Below are 12,133 nucleotides of genomic sequence, written 5' to 3'. Positions count from 1 at the left end.
GGCTCGAATAGATTGGCCAGAGGGCAAAGATTTTGGAATATCGCCAGAGGAGGAGGTGACGCGTGCTGAGGAGGCCCCACTGTATAATGAACTACCAGAAAATGAGAAGCAATATGCCCTGTTCACTGATGGGTCCTGTCGTCTTGTGGGAAAGCATCGGAGGTGGAAGGCTGCTGTATGGAGTCCCATGCGACAAGTTGTAGAAACTGCTGAAGGAGAAGGTGAATCGAGCCCATTTGCAGAAGTAAAGGCCATCCAGCTGGCTTTAGACATTGCTGACCGAGAAAAGTGGCCAGTGCTCTATCTCTCGACTGACTCATGGATGGTGGCAAATGCCCTGTGGGGGTGGTTGCAGCAATGGAAGCAGAGCAACTGGCAGCACAGAGGCAAACCCATCTGGGCCTGCCGCATTGTGGCAAGATATTGCTGCCCGGGTGGAGAACCTGGTTGTAAAAGTCCGTCACGTAGATGCTCCCGTACCCAAGAGTCGGGCCACTGAAGAACATCAAAACAACCAGCAGGTGGATCAGGCTGCTAAGATTGAAGTGGCTCAGGTGGATCTGGACTGGCAACATAAGGGTGAATTATTTATAGCTCGGTGGGCCCATGACACCTCAGGTCACCAAGGAAGAGATGCAACATACAGATGGGCTCGTGATCGAGGGGTGGACTTGACCATGGACACTATTGCACAGGTTATCCATGAATGCGAAACATGCGCTGCAATCAAGCAAGCCAAGTGATTAAAGCCTCTCTGGTATGGAGGACGATGGCTGAAATATAAATATGGGGAGGCCTGGCAGATCGGTTATATCACACTCCCACAAACCCGCCAAGGCAAGCGCCATGTGCTTACAATGGTGGAGGCAACCACCGGATGGCTGGAAACATATCCCGTGCCCCATGCCACCGCCCGGAACACTATCCTGGGCCTGGAAAAGCAAGTCCTATGGCGACATGGCACCCCAGAAAGAATTGAGTCAGGCAATGGGACTCATTTCCGAAACAACCTCATAGACCCCTGGGCCAAAGAGCACGGCATTGAGTGGGTGTATCACATCCCCTGTCATGCACCAGCCTCTGGGAAAATTGAACGATACAATGGACTGTTAAAGACTACGCTGAGAGCAATGAGTGGCGGGACGTTCAAACATTGGGATACACATTTAGCAAAGGCCACCTGGTTAGTCAACACGAGGGGATCTGCCAATCAAGCAGGCCCTGCCCAGTCAGAACTTTTACGTACTGTAGATGGGAATAAAGTCCCTGTAGTGCACATAAAAAATACATTGGGGAAAACAGTCTGGGTTATTCCTGCCTCGGGCAGAGGCAAACCCATCCGTGGGATTGCTTTTGCTCAAGGGCCTGGGTGCACTTGGTGGATAATACGGAAGGATGGGGAAGTCCAATATGTACCTCAAGGGGATTTGATTTTGGGTGAGAATAGCCAATGATCTGAATTATGTGATGTTAAGTACTAATTATAGTTATAATAGTTATACTAATAATACTAATAATGTTATATGCCATACTAATGTTATTACAATACGAATCACCCAGACTGATGAAGAATAACTTCAGTGAAACCGAGCAAAGCACAGTGATGATGGTACCAGAACTGACTTCAACATGAAACAATCCAACACCACATACCATCTCCATTTTTCCTGCCCTGGAAGATTATTATGACAGATGGAGCCCGAAGTCATGGACTAGATGAACTCACCGAACATTTTAGAGGGATGGCCCACAGACTAAGGGAATGATATCTGTGTGTGTGTGTGTGTGTGTGTATATTAAAAAAAAGGGGGGTGGTGATTAATGAAAATGTACTGGAAAATATGAGACTTGAGCATGACGCAGATGGTATAGAATAAGGGGTGGATATTGTCCTGGTTTCGGCAGGGATAGAGTTAATTTCCTTCCTAGTAGCTGGTACAATGCTGTGTTTTGGATTTAGGATGAGAACAAAGTTGATAACGCACCGATGTTTTAGTTGTTGCTAGGTACTGCTTACACTAGCCAAGGACTTTTTAGTTTCCCATGCTCTACCGACTGAGAAGGCTGGAGGTGCACAAGAAGCTAGGAGAGGGGCACAGCCAAACTGGCCAAAGGGACGTTCCATACCATGTGACGTCATGCTCAGTACATAAACTGGGGAAAGCTGGCCGGGGGGGCCGCTGCTCGGGGACTGGCTGGGCATCGGTCGGTGGGTGGTGAGCAATTGCACTGTGCATCATTTGCTTTGTGTATTATTATTATTAGTATCGTATTATTATTATCATTTTATTTCAATTATTAAACTGTTTTTATCTCAACCCACGAGTTTTTCTCACTTGTGCTCTTCCAATTCTCTCCCCCATCCCACCGGGGGTGTGGGGAGTGTGCGAGCGGCTGTGTGGTGCTCAGTTGCTGACTGAAGTTAAACCACGACAGACATGGATGTTCTTTCTTTTAATGCATGTGATAATTGTAAGTCAATGTTAGAATAAAGTAAGTTCTGAAAATTCACCTACTGGACATCTTTAAGATATTTCTCTCTAGTCATTTTTTAATATATATGTTTATGAGATTCATGAAATGCTGCTTCTGCTTTGTAAGATTTTATTTTTTCTAATTGTTTGATTAGTTTTAAGAATGTTTTCTAATGAAATGTTATTACTATAACTGGAAAATAAATCAAATGTGCAATGAGATTACTTAACTGTGAAACTTGAGTGCCATCCTGCTAATGAAGTTTGCAAAAGAAAATTCATATGAGAAATTAATTTGGGAGCAACAGAAAAGGAATAGAATCTTAGTCTGTCAGTTCTTAAAAGGGCGTTCATAAGAAAACACACATATCCTCATCTTTACCTTGGGTGATTCTGGCAAAATAGCCCTTTTCTGTCTTAGCTTGCTTCAAAATAGATTGAAGACCCGTTTTGCTGGTAGGATTGTCTCTTTATGAAGGCTTTCCCCAGCATAATTATGACAAGTAAAAGCTTAATATCTTCATACTTTTGAATGACAAGGTTATATTTGTGGTTTTGTTTTTTTTTTTTAAATGTATGGCCATCTAAAGACTGAGTTGATGCTAAAACACTGAGGAAGAGGGATTTAAATGGAGTTTTTAGTGATACGTAGTTCCTCTGTGAAGCATCATACTGTTTGGTTGGTCATTGAAAAATACCCTAATGCAACTGAATTTGTTTCTTTAAAAAGCAAACAGCTGTTTAAAAAGGAAATGCTATGTCAGAGTAGTCTAATTTATTCGAACTGTTTGTTACCTTTTTAAAATAATGCTTGCTTGTTCCTGTTTTCACTAGTAATCTGATTTTTTTGTTTTTCCAGGTAATAACTAGCAGGGGGTGACAATTATTCATCTCTGCTGTCAAAAAAAACCCCACCAAAACCACATTGAAATTGATGTGAACGTAACTTGAACCAAAAGAGATTGCACAAGCTACTGATGAAATAATGTCATTGTATACAGGTCTGGATTGATGCTGATCATAGCTTGCGGTTTAGAGTCAATTGTACTGAAGAAGTCAATAAAAGTTTAAAAAAGGGTCAAGAGCTTTGTTGTATTAAGTACAATAGAGCTCCCAACAAGAAATGCTCCCCACACAGAGGAGTTCATTTTACTCTTTTGAAAGGAATTCAGCCAAATCAAAGAGCATGCTTATTTCGGAGGGAGCCCTTGGGGGTGTGTTCTATTCTATTTTCTACAGAATAATTACTTCAAAACAGTTACTGAAGTTAACTGTCTAAGTGTAAACAAAATTCTAGCTAGTTCAGGATGAGAAATCTATGTTTTGGGGAAGGCCACCAGTATAATTCCTGTGGTCCTCTACCTGGTTTCCCCCTTTTTTGGACACACCCTGTCTAAGGGGCACATGTGTAAGGAGTGACAATAACCCTTTAGGTACTTACCAGATTTGTGAAATGGAGACCACACTGGACTTGTGTGAGATCAGGGGATGATGTATATATGCATAGATCTGGTGTTTGACATGGCTGCATGTTGAGCATGTGACAGGCATGTTGTATGACAAAGAGGGTTCATGTTTGGCTTTGTCTTGGCCATGTGGCCTGCCCCAGTAAAAGGACTGAGCGCCTCTTGTCAAAGCTGTGCAGAAGAAAACTTTATGCTAGCAGTGTTTTTATTCCTTATTCAGCATGACCTTCCAGATGTAGAATACCTGAGTGTTTGCTAGTTCAGTTTTCAAGTAGCAGTGGTATCTAGCATGCAGAGGTATCTTATTACAGTGATAACATCACAGCTAGAGTAACCCAAGACAAGGTTGTACATATTCAGGTCTGCCATTGTATGTTCACTTTGATCTTTTTACCTGAAAACAAAATTGTAAGAAAATAGTGTGCATTAATAAGTTTATTCACTTATAATGACTGACAAGTATAGCTGTGTCCTTTTATTAACAACTGAAAAAAGTACCTGTGCTGGAAAAAATGCATATACATTCAAATTTGTATTTGTTTGAATGTACCTTGAGAAACTGATGCCATAGTTACTAGGAATACAGTAATTACCACCATGATCTGGAAGAGCATTTTTAAAGCAGCTGTCTAAATTAGTACACACAACAGTCATAAATAGATGAAAGTGGAATAATTGCCTTGTATTAGTGAGGTCACAGTTCAGTAAACAAAGCAGTAAAGTTCATTAAAAACTACAAAAGACTTCCTAAATACATAGATGTTTTGGAATTGTGTTGCAGTAGAAAGTACTGGTAGGAAATATTGAATACTCTGAGATTCATAAAAATGTTCATGTGAGTATATGCTTGGATTTGTTTTCTCTTATGAGAACAAACACATTGAGATGAATGTAAAAGCTAGCTGATAGGTGCAGAATCACTTAATCTTGGTAGGATGTATACCTATCCACTAATAACAGTTCAGTTCACAGATCTGTTGCAGATAAGAGAAACTGCACACAAAAACACAGTTGAACTGGAAGTTTTGAGGAAAATACATAGTATTAATTACAAACTTTGCTTAGAAAGCACAGTTGTTGAGGAAAAATGACATGACACAGCTTTGGGGTGTTTTTAAAAGATATTTAGGTACTTCTAAATTCCAGTATACAGCCTATTAAATGGAATTAGAGAAGCCATATGACTACTCTCTAGAAAAAATTAGTCTTATTAAAACACCAAGAGTATGGACCCAAAGGGTTTATTGGAAGCTGTTTCCTGTGTTTCTTGGGTACAGGATTATTAGTACTGTACTCACTCCAGTGCTTTGCAAGTACTTTGTTAATTAAAGTAAATATTCAAGACTATTGCATTTGAATACTCTTCTACTCCACACTCATATTTGTCTATTTGTCATAGGACAGTAAGGTTAAATAACTGCTTTTTGCACTTCAGCAATAGTCCTAATGTGTTCTAATATTATTCATCGTACTTGCGGGTCAGTTGGGATGAAAGTGGTTGCCCACACATGAGTCTTATTCATGTGGTTGACATTCTTATCATACTGTAGGAATGCAGTTGTCATTTGTTTCTTATACTGGTATCTATCACCATAGCATGTAGATGTCTGAAATCATTATCTCAGAATGATGCAGGTCTTCGGGTAACGTGCCAATCTCATGGTGGTCTTGGAAAAATAAGGCAAGCTTTGAGCCATGTTATGTGTCATTAACTATGGTTTATAGGCTTAGTTATGGAGATTCAATGCAAGGAATAGAATACTATGGTAACAGGCTCACACTAACCTGTACTGCGGAGTAAAAGAGATTTCCACATTAGGAAACCACTCCCCGCCCCCCCCCCCCCCCCGGTAGGTGACTTCATGTCTAAGTAAGGCTTTGCTATTGTAGAATGCTTACTCTTATAGATACAGCAGTCATTGTTAAGGGCTGTTTCCATGCTGAATTACAGGGATTGTGTCACCGGCAGAATTTTGAGTTTTTTGATCACGGGTTGGTCTACACGACACTAGGTCTGCTGGCGACAGATGGGGTACACCTTTCTCAAAGGGGGGAAAAGGATCTTTGCACAGGAGTTAGCAGGGCTCTGAAAGAACTTTAAACTAGATTTGAATGGGGGAAAGGGATAAAACCAGGCTCGCTAGTGATAAGCCATGGGATGACATGCCAATATTTGAGGGACGGTGTGCTAGCGAGGTCCTTCAGTCTGCTCCATGATGTGCTGAGTACACTGGAGCACATTTGAAATGTCTCTATACTAATGTGTGCAGCATGAGGAATAAACAAGAGGAGCTAGAAGCTTTGGCCCAGTCCCAGAGCTACGACATCATTGGCATAAGCGAAACCTGGTGGGATGAGTCCTGTGACTGGGGTGCCGTGATGGACAGTTATAGGCTCTTCAGGAGGGATAGGCAGGGCAGGCAAGGCAGGGGGGTGGTGCTGTATGTAAGGGAGGGGTTGGACTGTATGGCACTTACAGTTGGCGGCGACACGGTTGAGAGCCTCTGGGTAAGGATGAAGGGGAAAGCAAATAAAGCGGATGTTGTTGTGGGAGTCTACTATCGACCACCCAGCCAGGACGACGACGACACCAATGAATTATTCTACAAGGAATTAAGGGATATCTCTAGATCAGCTGCCCTTGTCCTTATGGGTGATTTTAACATCCCAGACGTCAACTGGGAATATCATACAGCAGACACAAACAGGTCCAGGAAATTCCTGAAGCATGTTGAGAATAACTTCTTGATGCAGGTACTAAGGGAGCCGACTAGGAAAGGTGCCCTCCTAGTTGTTGTTTGTAAACAGAGGGGCTCATGGATGAAGTGGTGATTGGTGGCTGTCTTGGTCACAGTGACCATGAAGTAGCTGAGTTTCAAATTGCTGGCGATAGGAGAAAAACTGCCAGCAAAACTTCGACCCTGGATATGTGGGAGAGCAGACTTTGGGCTGCTGCAGGAGCTAGTAGAGTAAGGTCCCCTGGGAATCTGCTTTTGAAGGTATTGGGGTCCAGGAATGCTGGTCACGTTTTAAGAGCCATCTCTTAAGAGCGCAGGAGCAGGCAATTCCAAAGTGTCAGAAGTCAAGCAAGCAGGGCAGAAGGCTGGCTTGGCTGAGCAGGGATCTTCTTCTAGAACTTAGGCAGAAAAGGAAGGCGTATGGACATTGGAAGCAAGGACAGGTGACACGGGAGGACTACAGAGATTCTGTTCGCCACTGTAGGGAGAAAATTCGTGCGGCCAAAGCTCGATTAGAGTTCAAGCTGGCCAGCACTGTGAAGGACAAGAAGAAGGGCTTTTTAAAATGTGTTAACAGCAAAAGGAGGATCCGAGATAACATTGGTCTGTTACTTGATGAGGTCGGTCACGTCCCTATTTGTGAGGTAGACAAAGCGTAGACATTTAATGCCTTCGCCTCTGTCTTCAAAACTGATGATGGGCCCTGGGACCCCCAGAGCCCTGTGTTGGAAGACCGTGACTGGGGGATGATAAACTCCCAGCTAACCCTGAACTTGTTTGAGACTTGCTGCTCCAGCTGCATGCGCATAAATCTATGGGGCCCGATGGGATTCATCCCAGGGTACTGAAAGAGCTGGCCGATGTCATCGCGGGACCTCTCTCCATTATTTTTCAACGGTCTTGGGAGTCTGGAGAGGTCCCAGTCAACTGGAAGCCGGCAAATGTTGTCCCAGTTTTCAAGAAGGATAAGAAGGAAGACCCTGGTAATTACAGGCCTGTCAGTCTCACTTCAGTGCCTGGTAAAATTATGGAGAAGGTTATTCTGGTAATTACTGAAAAACACTTGAGAGACAATGCAGTCATTGGTCATAGCCAGCATGGGTTCACGAGGGGAAAGTCCTGCTTAACCAACTTAATTTCCTTTTATGACAAGGTCACCCATCTAGTTGACCAAGGGAAGCCAGTAGATGTGGGGGTTTGGGATTTTAGCAAAGCTTTTGATGCTGTCTCTCACAGTATCCTTCTGGACAAAATGTCCAGCACACAGCTAGACAAGTCAATAATATGATGGGTGAACAGTTGGCTGATGGTTCGGGCTCAAAGGGTTATAGTAAATGGGGTTACATTAGGCTGGTGGCCAGTCACCAGTGGGGTTCCCCAGGGCTCAATTTTAGGGCCAGTGCTCTTTAATGTTTTTATAAATGATCTGGATGCAGGAATCGAATGTACACTAAAGTTTGCTGATGATACTAAACTAGGAGGAGCTGCGGACTCCCTCGAGGGTAGAGAGGCCTTACAGAGAGATCTGGATAGACTAGAGAGCTGGGCAATCACCAACCGTATGAAATTTAACAGGAACAAGTGCCGGATTCTCCACCTGGGACGGGGTAATCCTGGTTATACATACAAATTGGGGGACGAGAGGCTGGAGAGCAGCCCCGTGGAAAGAGATCTGGGGGTTTGGGTTGAAGGCAAGTTGAATATGAGTCAACAGTGTGCCCTGGCAGCCAAAAGGGCCAGCCGTGTCCTGGGGTGCATCAAGCACAGCATAGCTAGCCGGTCGAGGGAGGTGATTGTCCCACTCTGCACTGCACTGGTGCAGCCCCACCTCGAGTACTGTGTGCAGTTTTGGGTGCCTCAATATAAGGAGGACATCAAACTATTAGAGTGTGTCCAGAGGAGGGCGACCAAGATGGTGAAAGATCTCGAGGGCAAGGCTTATGAGGAGCGGCTGAGGTCACTTGTTTTGTTCAGCTTGGAGAAGAGAAGGCTGAGGGGTGACCTCATCGCAGTCTACAACTTCCTCAAGGGGGGCAGCGGAGGGGGAGGTGCTGATCTCCTCTCTCTGGTGACCAGCGATAGGACACGAGGAAATGGAATGAAGCTGCGTCAGGGGAAGTTCAGATTGGACCTTAGGAAAAGGTTCTTCACTGAGAGGGTGGTCGGTCACTGGAACAGGCTCCCCAGGGAAGTGGTCACGGCACCAAGCCTGTCAGAGTTCAAGGAGTGTCTGGACGACGCTCTTAGTCATGTGGTTTAGTTTTAGGTAGTCCTGTGGGGAGCAGGGAGTTGGACTCGATGATCCTTATGGGTCCCTTCCAACTAGAGATATTCTATGATTCTGTGAATTATATCATGTGCACTGTTAACTGTATTTGGTAGATTCCAGTCTTCTATTGAAAAGAAAAAAATACAACCCAATCTCAACAATACTTGCTTATTTATTGTGTTTAATTCTCAATGTGTTTGTCCTTTAGTGTAATAATGCAATTCTATTACTCTTTTACAAAGTATGGGGTTTGTAGGGAGGGAGAAAGGGAAGGGAGGGACACCCTCAGAAGCAATTCATTTATTTCTGAGAGAGTTGCTTTAATAGCTCGGATGAATCGTCCTTTAGCATGCCTATTTCTCTCCATGGTCTATGGAACGAGTCTTGGTGACTATCTTAGATTAGACAACTAACTTTTAAACTAGAAAAAGCTAGGTGAGATGAACCTGTCCTTAGTTGTTGAAACAATGGTGGTTGCCTGGGTAATCCCAGAAAACTTTAGTCTCTTTTCAATTCTGCTTATTCTTACTACTCTTACTCTTATTTTTGTCATAGGTCCTGATGTCTTTACATGAAATGTTCCCAGCAGTGCATGCATCAGAAATGGTTGTCCAGAGAAACCCACGTTCCTGGGATGCCTGGCAGACTTTGGGACGTGCCCAGCTTGGGTTAGGAGAGAGAGCACTGGTAGGAAAAATGGACAACATTAATATGCTAAAACTGTAAACCGTATCCTCTGAATTGTGTGTGAGAGGATGAAAGTACAGAAATATCAAGGTAGCTGAATATTCTTATGTAACCTGAAAGAAGGCAAGGAAAAAGGTGGTGGTGGTTGTTTATCTCCAGTATTCCCTCTACTTTATTGTTTTTCACAAATGCTTCCTGCGTGGTTTTGTTGCTGGGCTTATGGAAGACCTGCCTAGCTCAAAGCCTTTAGTATTATATGCTGTATTTACGTGATAGCTTTATGCAACAGAATGATTATGTTGATATAACTGCACATACTACATTTTGGGTACTGTACTGCTACAGTGAAGCTCACCATGGTTTAAAGCTGAAGGTACTGTGAAGTCCCAGTTGATATTTAGGCTCAGTTTTATACATGACTTCTAAGAGAATTCTAGTATCTTGTTTTCCCTGTCTCCTACTCTCCTGTTTTAGGTGCAGCCAATCATATGTACTCATTCATGCTTTCCTCTGGCTCCTTGACCCCGAATGATGGGTGAAGTTGGTTCTCTTGCGCAAAAGAGCGCAAAAAGGCTGGGATGCTCTGCAGTAGCTGGAGTGCATCTTTTCTCTAGCTGCAGCTGTATGCCATGGTGGTGTATGGCCACGTGGTGCGATGCAAAAGGAGACTCTTCCCCCATGTCGGATCACCCTTGGTCTATAGGTTATACACCTGTAAATAATGTAATATATATAAAGTAATAGTTTTCTGCTAGTGTGGAAACATAGTGAGCGAACTTTTTAATTCATGCACGTTCGCAGAAGTCCCTTAGAAAAATAACTCATGATGAACTCTCAGGTAAAAAAAGATACTGTTTTTATTTTATTTCTAATATAAGTAGCTGTGTGCTGGTTTGATACAAATAATTTTGTCATTAATTTAGAGTATTTTTGCAAAGTTACAATGTTTGGACTGAACATTTTCAAGAATAAAAAATAATTATGTTTTTTTGAGTGAGGCTAACAGATAATGCAAAACCAGTTTCTTTTTAAAATGTACTAAGGAGCAGTATTAAAAAAAAACCAAACCCAAACTCATGAGAATAACATAAGGCAAAAGCTGAGTGTTGCAGATGTTTAGTGTGCTACCTTATGTTGTCACAGTATCATAATATGAAATATTTAATATAAATCCATACATATCTGTATCATGTCACATCAAATAACTAGTGACATTCCATGGCTTTTGTGGTGTAGAAGGTAAGAGTAGATGGTCTGTCCTGTCTGGATTTACAGTCTATAATTTTTTTTTCCCCTTAAGTGCCTGAAATTGTCACTGTAAATTATTTGAGATTTTTAAATGCATTAGTCTCAGGAAATTCAAAGTTTTATTTCCTGCAAGAATCCTAGGTAACTGATGCTGCTTATTCTATAAAAAATGTTACAGTTATAATAATGTAAATTATAGATACTGATATACCCATACTAGTTATACCACCAGGTTTGCTCACCGGATCCTATAAGCTTCATTTACATTAGCAAGCCACATCACACTAGTGGATATCTCGAGTTAATAGTGCTGGGGACTCAATGTCCACATTATATTCATTTTGTTTTACTTCAGACTAGCTCTGTTGTTTGGAGCACTTCAGGTGCTCTCTTGGAGTACATAGTAGAGTTTAATCAGAAAGGAATCTAGTTTATGTAGTCTGAGATTATTCCATGATGCAAACCAAAGCATTTTAAGTGGGAACAATCAGAGATTTGCATCGAAACACATTATTAATCTGAAACAAAACACTATTGTAGGGGCTCCTGTAATTATGTTATATTGACCTTACTGTCTGTGAAGAGAGAGGGAAAAGGAGTTACCACCAGGTAGTTTGCCCTCTGAATGTTTTTGTCTCTCTGTTATCTGGGTAGGGAGCCCAGGGGTAGGAAAGCTCCTGTTGACATCTCCAGTGCTTTAACACTGGGCATTTCTACTTTTTTTGTCTTTCTGTGTGTTTTAAGGCATATTGAAGTGTCTTCTGATGAAGGTGTTCTCATGTACAAAGAAGAGCTTGGGGAGTTATTCTAAACTGCAGATAATGTTCACTATTTATTTTTAAACCAAGCAATTCTTAAGGACTCTTAAAAGATTATGATTTCATAACTATTGAACCTGTGGAGGCTTTTTGACCAAGTAATCTAAGTCATAATTATACTCTTCCCATTAGCCTTTCATTACCATATTTTCTAATTTTTCATTGTATTATATTTTTAACAAAGAAAAGTTAATAAAGCATAAATGTCAGGGGTTTTAGTAATGTTTGAGATTTGGGAATTACTACCCTTCACAAGAGCAGCTTCTTCTATTTCTTTGTTTCATCTGCCCCGCCCCAAGTCTGTCTTCACTACCCACATGAAAACAATTTACTATATTTTCATTTCAAGTTTCCCCAGTCTAAAATACAGCTTCCAAACAAATCTAATCTATATTATATGAGCTGCAAAATATATTCATTTCTTGTAAACGAA

General features: G+C 42.0%; 1 long non-coding RNA gene across 1 annotated transcript in view; it reads left to right on the top strand.

Moving 5' to 3' along the window:
- Positions 1-12,133, top strand: part of LOC143171970 (uncharacterized) — a 47,553-nt gene that overhangs the window by 18,055 nt on the left and 17,365 nt on the right. Inside the window, exon 3 of the long non-coding RNA XR_012997252.1 lies at positions 9,503-9,634. This is a non-coding gene — a long non-coding RNA (uncharacterized LOC143171970). The remainder of the gene's footprint in view (positions 1-9,502; positions 9,635-12,133) is intronic.

Source organism: Aptenodytes patagonicus, chromosome W (genome assembly GCF_965638725.1).
Source record: "Aptenodytes patagonicus chromosome W, bAptPat1.pri.cur, whole genome shotgun sequence".
In the NCBI taxonomy this organism is placed as follows: domain Eukaryota; kingdom Metazoa; phylum Chordata; class Aves; order Sphenisciformes; family Spheniscidae; genus Aptenodytes; species Aptenodytes patagonicus.
The sequence above is the reverse complement of the archived record's forward strand: the minus strand, read 5'-3'. Positions and strand labels throughout refer to the sequence as shown.